Source organism: Humulus lupulus, chromosome 6, assembly GCF_963169125.1.
Source record: "Humulus lupulus chromosome 6, drHumLupu1.1, whole genome shotgun sequence".
Lineage (NCBI taxonomy): Eukaryota > Viridiplantae > Streptophyta > Magnoliopsida > Rosales > Cannabaceae > Humulus > Humulus lupulus.
The window spans coordinates 115,344,084-115,352,871 of NC_084798.1; positions in this window are offsets into that span (position 1 = coordinate 115,344,084).

Sequence of the window (8,788 nt, forward strand, 5' to 3'; positions counted from 1 at the left end):
TTTGGAAATCTGTATTTTCTGTTCATGCACATGTTTAAATTTTCTTGTTGAGCCTTGGCTCAGGGGTGCTATGTGGTGCAAGTAAGGGAAAAGGAAAGCTTGACCAGCCATGAGTTGGAGGGCTTTAGTGGAGGCATGTACATATGCGGCTGCTAGTCCACCATGGTCGAGGATATCTCAGAGGAATAGGGTTGTATCCTTGATTTTGTCGCTTAGGTCGGTCGGTTGTAACTTTTGATGTATATACACCCTTTTGAACGTTTGTTTATAATATTTTGGGATCACATGTATGTATGAAACTTTTTAAATGAAAAGTCAACAGTTCTTTTGACCAAAAAATTTCACCATAACCCTTGACGTTAACCTTAGTTACATGTTTATAACCAAATGACTTGATTAGCAAGTTTGATACTGTTTAAAGTACAGAGTGTAACGATCCTAGATTAGGAGGACGTTACATATCAGGGACATAGGTAAGAAAACTGTTGTACCCGTAGAGTAGGGCGTGTCCCTATTGTTTGTTTTTAAGGGCGTGGCCCTATTGTTTATGTTTAATAAATGTGTGAATGTTATGCTGGGTTATGCATGTTTATGAATGAATGGCGAGGGCTGGGAATGGCGAAGGCCAAGAATGGCAAAGGCCGAGAACGGCGAAGGCCAGGAACAACAAGGGCCTAGAATGGCGAAGTCCGGGTATGGCAAAGAGCCGGGATCGGTGTTGAGCATGCTAAGTTCAAGCTGCTAGGGCGAGACTCTCCAAGGGTGCTGTATCCACCCTCTCGATGAAGACAGGCTTGGTAAAGCGCCTAGATTGGCGTAGGCCGCTATGTGTTTAGCCTGTTGATTATTTTGCTATATACTTTGGATTGATATGTGATATGTTATATGTTGAGTTTTCTTGCTACTTCGTCTCATGGGTGCTCATGAGTTGGAGAGTGTGGAGAGATGGGTACATGTTCGGCCTACCTAGCTGCCGCAGCCATGGTTATTTTGGGAAAAATATTGTAATAATTTGCTTTGTCGCTTAGGTCAACTGTAATTATATTTTTGAGTTGTAATACATTTTCTAAACAGTATTTTGGTATCCCAAATGTACAACTTTTATGATTTTAATGAATGTCCAAATCTTTATATCCAATGTTGCCAAATGAGTCTTTATTTAAATTTTAATCACACTTTTTAACCTAAAACCTCGATTACTGAGCTTATGACACATTTATAAATCACATGGTAATGACTCTAAGGAAGTAGGGCGTTGAAACTTGGTATCAGAGCGTGTCAAGGTTTATGGTTCCTGGAGATTGACTGAACATGTATGCTCGCTGCCAGTGACAAGCTCGACTCAGGGTTGGTTGTTATTTAATGAACTATATGCTTAATTGCTTGTTCAAGTTTCCTTGTTTACCTGAATGTATAGATAAAGCATGACGAACGTGTTGATATATACATGATACTAGGGCATGGCCCCCTTGACTGTTATATGCTATGTGCGATATGTGGATTTGTTGATTGATGGGATTGGGAGGTGGTTTTGGATGTTGTTAGCAAGCCTGATGTGCGACGTCATTGATTGCATGTATATTTTAGTAATACCTCGGCGATCAATCAGACTCAGCGCCAATAGGGTCGAAGATGACAACGAGGGTCAGGACCCTCCACCTGCCTTACCGAACTAGCAATACATGTTTGCCGAAATGGAAGCCAGATTGCGATGGACAGAAGATGAGCTCTAGGAGTTGAAGCAATAAGCCTCTCCTAAGGGTATTGGATTACAAGTTCCACAGGCTGTGACACTATCGCCAACCCAGCCTGCGATGGAAAATAGGTGGGAACCCTTGCACGAGAGGTTTAGCAAGCAACATCGTCCCACCTTTGAGGGTGGTCCAGACCCACTGTGGACAGAGCAGTGGATGAACATGATTTCTTCCATCCTGGATTTAACGAGGGTGGAAGGAAATGAGAGAGTGGCCTGTGCTTGCTATATGATAAGAGAAGATGTCTGCATCTAGTGGGAAGTTGTGTCCCGGAGGAGGAATGTGACAGTTATGACCTGGGAAGAATTCAAAAACATCTTCAACGAGAAATACTACAGTGCTGCAGTTCGATCTGCGAAAGTGGACGAGTTTGTTAATTTGACTCAAAACCGAATGACGATTATAGAGTATGCTTTGAAGTTTGACCAGTTAGCAAAGTTTGCGCCGGACTTGATGCCTATTGATATGGCATGGAGGGATCGGTTTGTGCGAGGATTGAATGTTATGATCGCCCGGGATGTTAAGATAACTCTGGATCTGAGAACTACCACCTATGCACAGGTAGTGGAGAAGGCCCTTACAACTGAGGGGGCCAAGGATCAGATATGGAGAGGGGGCGTTGCTAGGCGTGATGCTTAAAGGAAGGTACCTCCTTTTACTAGATCTAGTCGGGGTAGTGGCCCCAGCGAGCAGAAGAGGAAGGCCCTAGATTCTTTTGTTCCTCCTATATTAGATAGGAGGGCACAGGGTGCTTTTGGTGGCTGTTAGGGCGAGGGAGACAACTGGAGGAGTTTCCCAGTGTGTCCCAAGTGCAACCGATGACATCAGGGAGACTGCAGAATCAGAGCCTACTTTACTTGTGGGAGTATTAGTCATCTGAGGAAGGACTGCCCACAAGCCAGGAAAGAAGAACTGAAACAGAGTGAAAACCTCACTTCGCTAGAGTATTTACCTTGACCCAGACTGAGGCTAGCCCCTCGGCCATGACAGGTCAGATTTCTAGTGTTGGTTCTTCATTTACTGCATTGATTGACTCAGGGGCTACTCATTCATTTGTGTCTGCTAGAGTGATAGATCAGTCGTGTAGACCTACTGACTTGTATGCTAGGGGATTCAAGACTTTGTTGTCGATTAGGGAACTAGTAGACTCTAGAAGATGGGTTAGAGCATTACCAGTAGAGATAGACAGTAGAGAGTTGGTTGTGGAATTGATTGAGTTAGTGATGGATGACTTTGATATGATCCTGGGGATGGATTGGTTATCAAAGTACGGGGTGATGATTGACTGCAAGCGCAGGATGGAGACCTTTGAACCGGAAGGGGAGGTGCCCTTTGTATTTATGGGGACAGTGAGTGGACCATGAGTACCTATGATTTCAGCACTGAAGGCTAGAGACCTAATGCAAGAGGGTTGCATAGGATTCCTAGCGACCATTGTGGATACCTCTAGGGTTGTTTCGGTTGAACCGGATGAGACCAGATTAGTATGCGAGTTTCTTGATGTGTTCCCAGCAGACTTGCTAGGGGTTCCACCACACCGAGAGATCGAGTTCATCATAAAGTTGGTGTCAGGGGTGGAGCCAGTGTCTAGGACACCTTATAGAATGGCTTCGGCAGAGTTGAAGGAACTGAAGATTCAGTTGCAGGAGTTATTGGATTTGAGATTCATCGAACTGAGTTTTTTGCCATGGGGTGCTCCAGTGTTGTTCATCAAGAAGAAGGATGGATCCTTAAGGATGTGCATTGACTACAAAGAGCTAAACAAGTTGACTATCAAGAATAAGTACCCACTATCTAGGATCGATGACTTGTTTGACCAGCTACAGGGGAAGACGATGTTCTCCAAGATTGACCTTCGGTTAGGCTATCACCAGTTAAGGATTAAAGAGGAGGACATACCAAAGACCGCATTCCGCATGAGGTATGGACACTATGAATTCCTGGTCATGTCCTTTGGATTAACCAATGCCCTAGTAGCCTTTATGAACTTGATGAATATGGTCTTCAGGGATTATTTATTCTAGTGGACCCAGGTTGAGCGGTGTACTAGAGGTTAGGAGCTTCTTGGGATTAGCAGGGTACTATCGGCGGTTCGTTGAGGGATTTTCAAGAATAGCCACACCGTTGACTGAATTGACACGTAAGAAGACTAAGTATGTATGGACAGACAAGTGTGAGAACAATTTCAAGGAGTTGATGCAGCAACTGATCACCGCTCCAGTATTGAGTCCGCCGTTAGACAATGAGAAGTTTGTGGTTTACTGCGACGCTTTAAGGCGGGGTTTGGGGTGTGTGTGTTGATGCAAGCTAGAAAGGTAATAGCCTATGCGTCGAGACTGTAACGCCCTGGATAACCAAAGCCGATACAATGTGTATATTAAATAGTGTAGGGCTTGCTAACCAAGTCATATAGTTGAAACCGTGATCCTATAATAATAAGCAAGTTAAGTTTTAAAGATTTTGGTCATAAATAGATAATCTTCACTAAAATAATTATTTAGTACATAGGATCCCAAAAACAGGGTTTAAAAGTCGTGTTTACAAAAATTCCAAAAGTTATAAACAACCATGGCCACTCTAATGGCAAAATATATAATTTTAGGTTGTAACAAACCCTCGACCGTGGCGGCCGAGCAGCTGACAATGTACACCTCGCCCCCAGAGCTCTGACAATCATGGCCGAACCACCAAATCCTTGCCTTTACCTGCACCACGAAGCACCCGTGAGCCAAGGCCCAGCAAGAAAACATAATATTATAGCATGATCAATATCAATAACCAAATATTCCACAAACCATAACCAAGTATTCAACAATTCATAACATTCACCTATCCAGTGATAACAATCAATCAGTTAACAATTTGTCATCCAGATAATCAACATATCATATTCATCAGATTAACAACGATAATCACATTCATAATGAACAGTTATTGCAACCATTACACAATATTCAAGGTTGGCATCCTTAACCCACTGTCTTCGGGTCACTTAGGTCGCCCCCAGTGTTATACCCACTGACTCCGGCCAGCTTAACCGAGCTCAGTGATAAATGAGTTGTCCTCAGCTACCAGTGGCTGAGCCACGCCTTGTGTGCAAATATTGATTCCGGCACTCTTAGGCTGTTTCTCACATGTCCCCATGGCATTATACCATCTCATGACATTATACAAATATAGGGAGCTCTTAGTCCCAACATCATCACATAACTCGGTGCAGTTTTCTTACCTTTAATTCTATTAGATTGATTAGTGAAATTGACCCTCAAGCATGATCATGTCCGAGCCCTTGCATACACCTAGTCACAGCCATAAATTAGAACCATCACTAAACTTCAATTCTAAAACCTACCTCGGGACCAACCCTGAGCCCTCGGGAAGCCCTAATTCCACCAAACGGAGTGGTGGAATCAAACCACGAGCCCTCGTGCAAAAACCCTAAGAAATAACCCAAAAACCCTCTTCTGGAAACAGGGTAGCGCTACAGCGCCACAAAGTGGGTGCTATAGCGCTACAAATAGAGCCAAAAAGTGCCCAAACACCCAGGCCCAGTGTTGTAGCTCTAAGGATAGTGCTACAGCGCTAGTCACAGCACACCCATTACTCTGGTTTTCCTCTTCGATTTTCCTCGAGCCAAAACTCTCCAAAACTCCTCCAAACCTTAACTACACACCAAGTTGAGCCTACCATCACCTACATCTCACCCCACACAACCCAACAACACAAGACTTAACCACGTGCATCATCAAACCAAGAAAATAAAGCATTGAACTCAAGAACTCAACTTCAAACTCAGAAACTCAGAACTTCAAAGCCAGAATTTGTTACCTTCAATGGAGAATTTTGACCTTAGGTTATCTCTAGTATCCTTCTAGCCTCAAGCCCTTCAACTCCTCAAGCTTATTTCCCTTAATTCCATGCAAAACTCAAGCTTAGAAATCACTTCAATAAAACCTAGAAAAACTCATCATAAATCTTGAAACTTACCTCAATTAAGCTTAATTTCAGTAGAACCTCCTAGCTTCACCAAGAATCCAAGTGCTAAGCTTTGGCCTAATCCTCCTCTGAACCACAGCTCCAAAAGCCCCCAAGAAATTGTGCAAAGAGAAGGAACCAAGTGAGAGAAAAAGAAGTTAACTTAGGAGTTCTGTTTTTTCTTTCTTTCCTTTTGTCTATTTCCCTTTTTCTTTCAGTTTCTACTACTCTCTAAACAATCCACTAAGTGTATAAAGGCAGATTAATACTTATCTATGTTTTAGATCAAATGACCATATTGCCCTCCCATTAAAATCTAAACCTTAAAACATTCTACGAGCATTTTGGTCATTGCTCCCAATTCCCGCTAATTCCTCGAGTGTCTCTAATAATTACCGCTCACTTCCCGACACCTAACTAATCACCAATTATTTTCCTCCATATCAAATAACCTCCAATATATTTCCTAAATTCCCAAAGATACCCCAGACTCACCCCAAGCCGGGTATAAATCCCCACCATGACTTTTTCGCTAAACCACTCACTAGGATCGCATCGAGTCACAAGCTACAAATATATCCACATAATAATGTGGTCTCAACAATTTATCACAAATATTTTCATTTATGCCCTCAACGAGCCAAAATTACAATCATGCCTTCAATACGCATAAACATGCATCTAATCATATCCATATACTCATTCAATCATGCATGCCATATAATCATGCAGTTAATCATTCATTCACATAAATACCAATTATGCCCTCCGGGCACACTAATCAAGGCCCTTAAGCCTTATTAGAAAATTTTGGGCCGTTACAACTATCCCCTCCTTATAACAATTTCATCCTTGAAATTTATTCGAACACATCAGGTAGTAAATCCCCTACCTCTGACCATCATTCCAAAGTCCAATTTCTTTACCCTTTATCTTTCAATAATAATTATGCTAGAGTGATAATCTTGTTCCTTAAGATCTTATCTTATAAATGTAATCTCATTAACCTTTTCTTGTTTCAAAAACTCTGATGAACCCCAGAGTCTACTCATCTCATCAGCGATCGTTTTCCTTCTTGTTATTGACACCAATAAAACCCATAAGCCATTACCACACCAGGGTAAGACAAGCTTGTAGGCCCCTGGCCTAATTCTTGGTACGATCTAAGAATTCTTGTTAAACCGAGAATCAAACTCCCTTTTTCTTCCTTCTACCATCATACTCTTTCTTGTCTGCACTGCTTGGAGACTTACAAGTCTCCCGTTATGGAATTTCGTGTTGCGACACTTGATTCTTGTGAACCCTTATGTCCTTCCAGATAGGCAAATGCTCCTGCCCTAATGATTCTCACAACTTTGTTGGTTTTCCCCCGAACCAAAACTGAACCATAATACTCGTTGTCTTTCGTTTGCTTACTTAGAATCAGCACCACATGCCTCCTATCTTACCATGTCTTATGTGTGCACCTCAGCTGCAAGCTAGCATTCAACATTGTGGCTGCTCACCAAAGGACTATACTCTTCTTAATATCCCAAATACTACACATTCATAAAATAGTCATCAATCCTAAGATCCAATCCTATCCCCTTCGTTCTCAAATTTCTTTCCAGAACCTGGAGAATTAAAGAGTCTCAAAACGTTATCATCAATTGTCACACATGCCACTCATTCACACGAACCCAAAATGTGTTAACTCAATTTGTCGAGTTACAACCTTTCATGTCCAATTGCCCCACTTGTAGTCCAACGTGGTCCACACCAATGATCCACTACTATACCATGCTACCTCTAGGATCTTCACCTCAACATCGGGTTCCATCAGATCACTCATCCGATCTTCATTTCTTAACTCATATCACAATGGTAGGTTTCTTAACCTTTCTCATATAATCCTCTTCCTGAACTTCTTTGCCCATTGAGACATATACCTATCCACAACCCATCACCGGTACCATTCCAATCCCCATTGTTATTTTATCTGACCTAGCTGTAACCCGTGGCATCCTGTCCAACCGGCACATACCATCCCCAGTAAGAGATCAACTCCCAAATTAATTTCCCTCATGCGCAATCAAAGATTTTCAACGTAAATTACCTAGTAAGTTTCACCTAATCCTGGTCTCAGGATTATTCATTTACAAACAACCAAGTGCTCAAATCTCTTACGCTCTACCTTTACTGTCAACTGAGTATTCTCTGTACACCAACCATGTTCCCATTCTTTCACCTACCGCGATGCTCATACCATCATCTCTCCAGTCTATATCTGGGCGCGTCTCAAACTTGATGCGTCGCTTACAGTTTTATGTTTTTAAAACAAGGTCAAGGTCCCTTATTCTACCCTTCTGTAACCATTTACTATGCACAGGCTTCTATATTATGAGGCGTTAACCAATCCTTATTTCATCTTCTGAAAATCTGATACAAAGTTTTCCATTCAGTCTTCCCTTAGGTTCTTTTGTCATTTTAATCTCTGATATAGCCATCCTCCAAAGATCTTTGTGTGGTAGAAGACATGTTCACCAGTCTCGTTGTGCTTCTTATCCTTCAGACGTTCTTCAATAATCTCTCTGTGGCTTCTGACTGAACCTCTTCATACTTGATCCCTTCTCTTCTTGTAGCATGACCTTGAATACCCTTGGCGAGATTGAAATCGACACCTTTTGGAGCCTTACCTGTTACCCTGCTTCTTCAGTCTTTTTATTGTCAGTGTAGTAGTCGTTCGCATTTTGCTTCTAGCTGGAAAGCAGTCCAATGCATCCTTGAGGAACCTAGATGTGACTTATTCATATCCTTCCTGTACTCTCTGCATGTTAAACTTACCTGTGTTGTTGAAGCTTATGTCAATCAAGAATCTCTACTGGTAATCCATCACACCCCACTGGGTACAAGTGATAATTTCTAAAATGTCTCTTTCCTTGATCCTCAGCTTGTAATAACCAGATCCAAGATCAATTCTTGAAGACATTGTCCTGTCTTGTAACTAGGCATTTAAACTCTTCACCCTTAACAGATGATAATAACAAATTCCACAGTACGATGCTCTGTCCAATCCATCC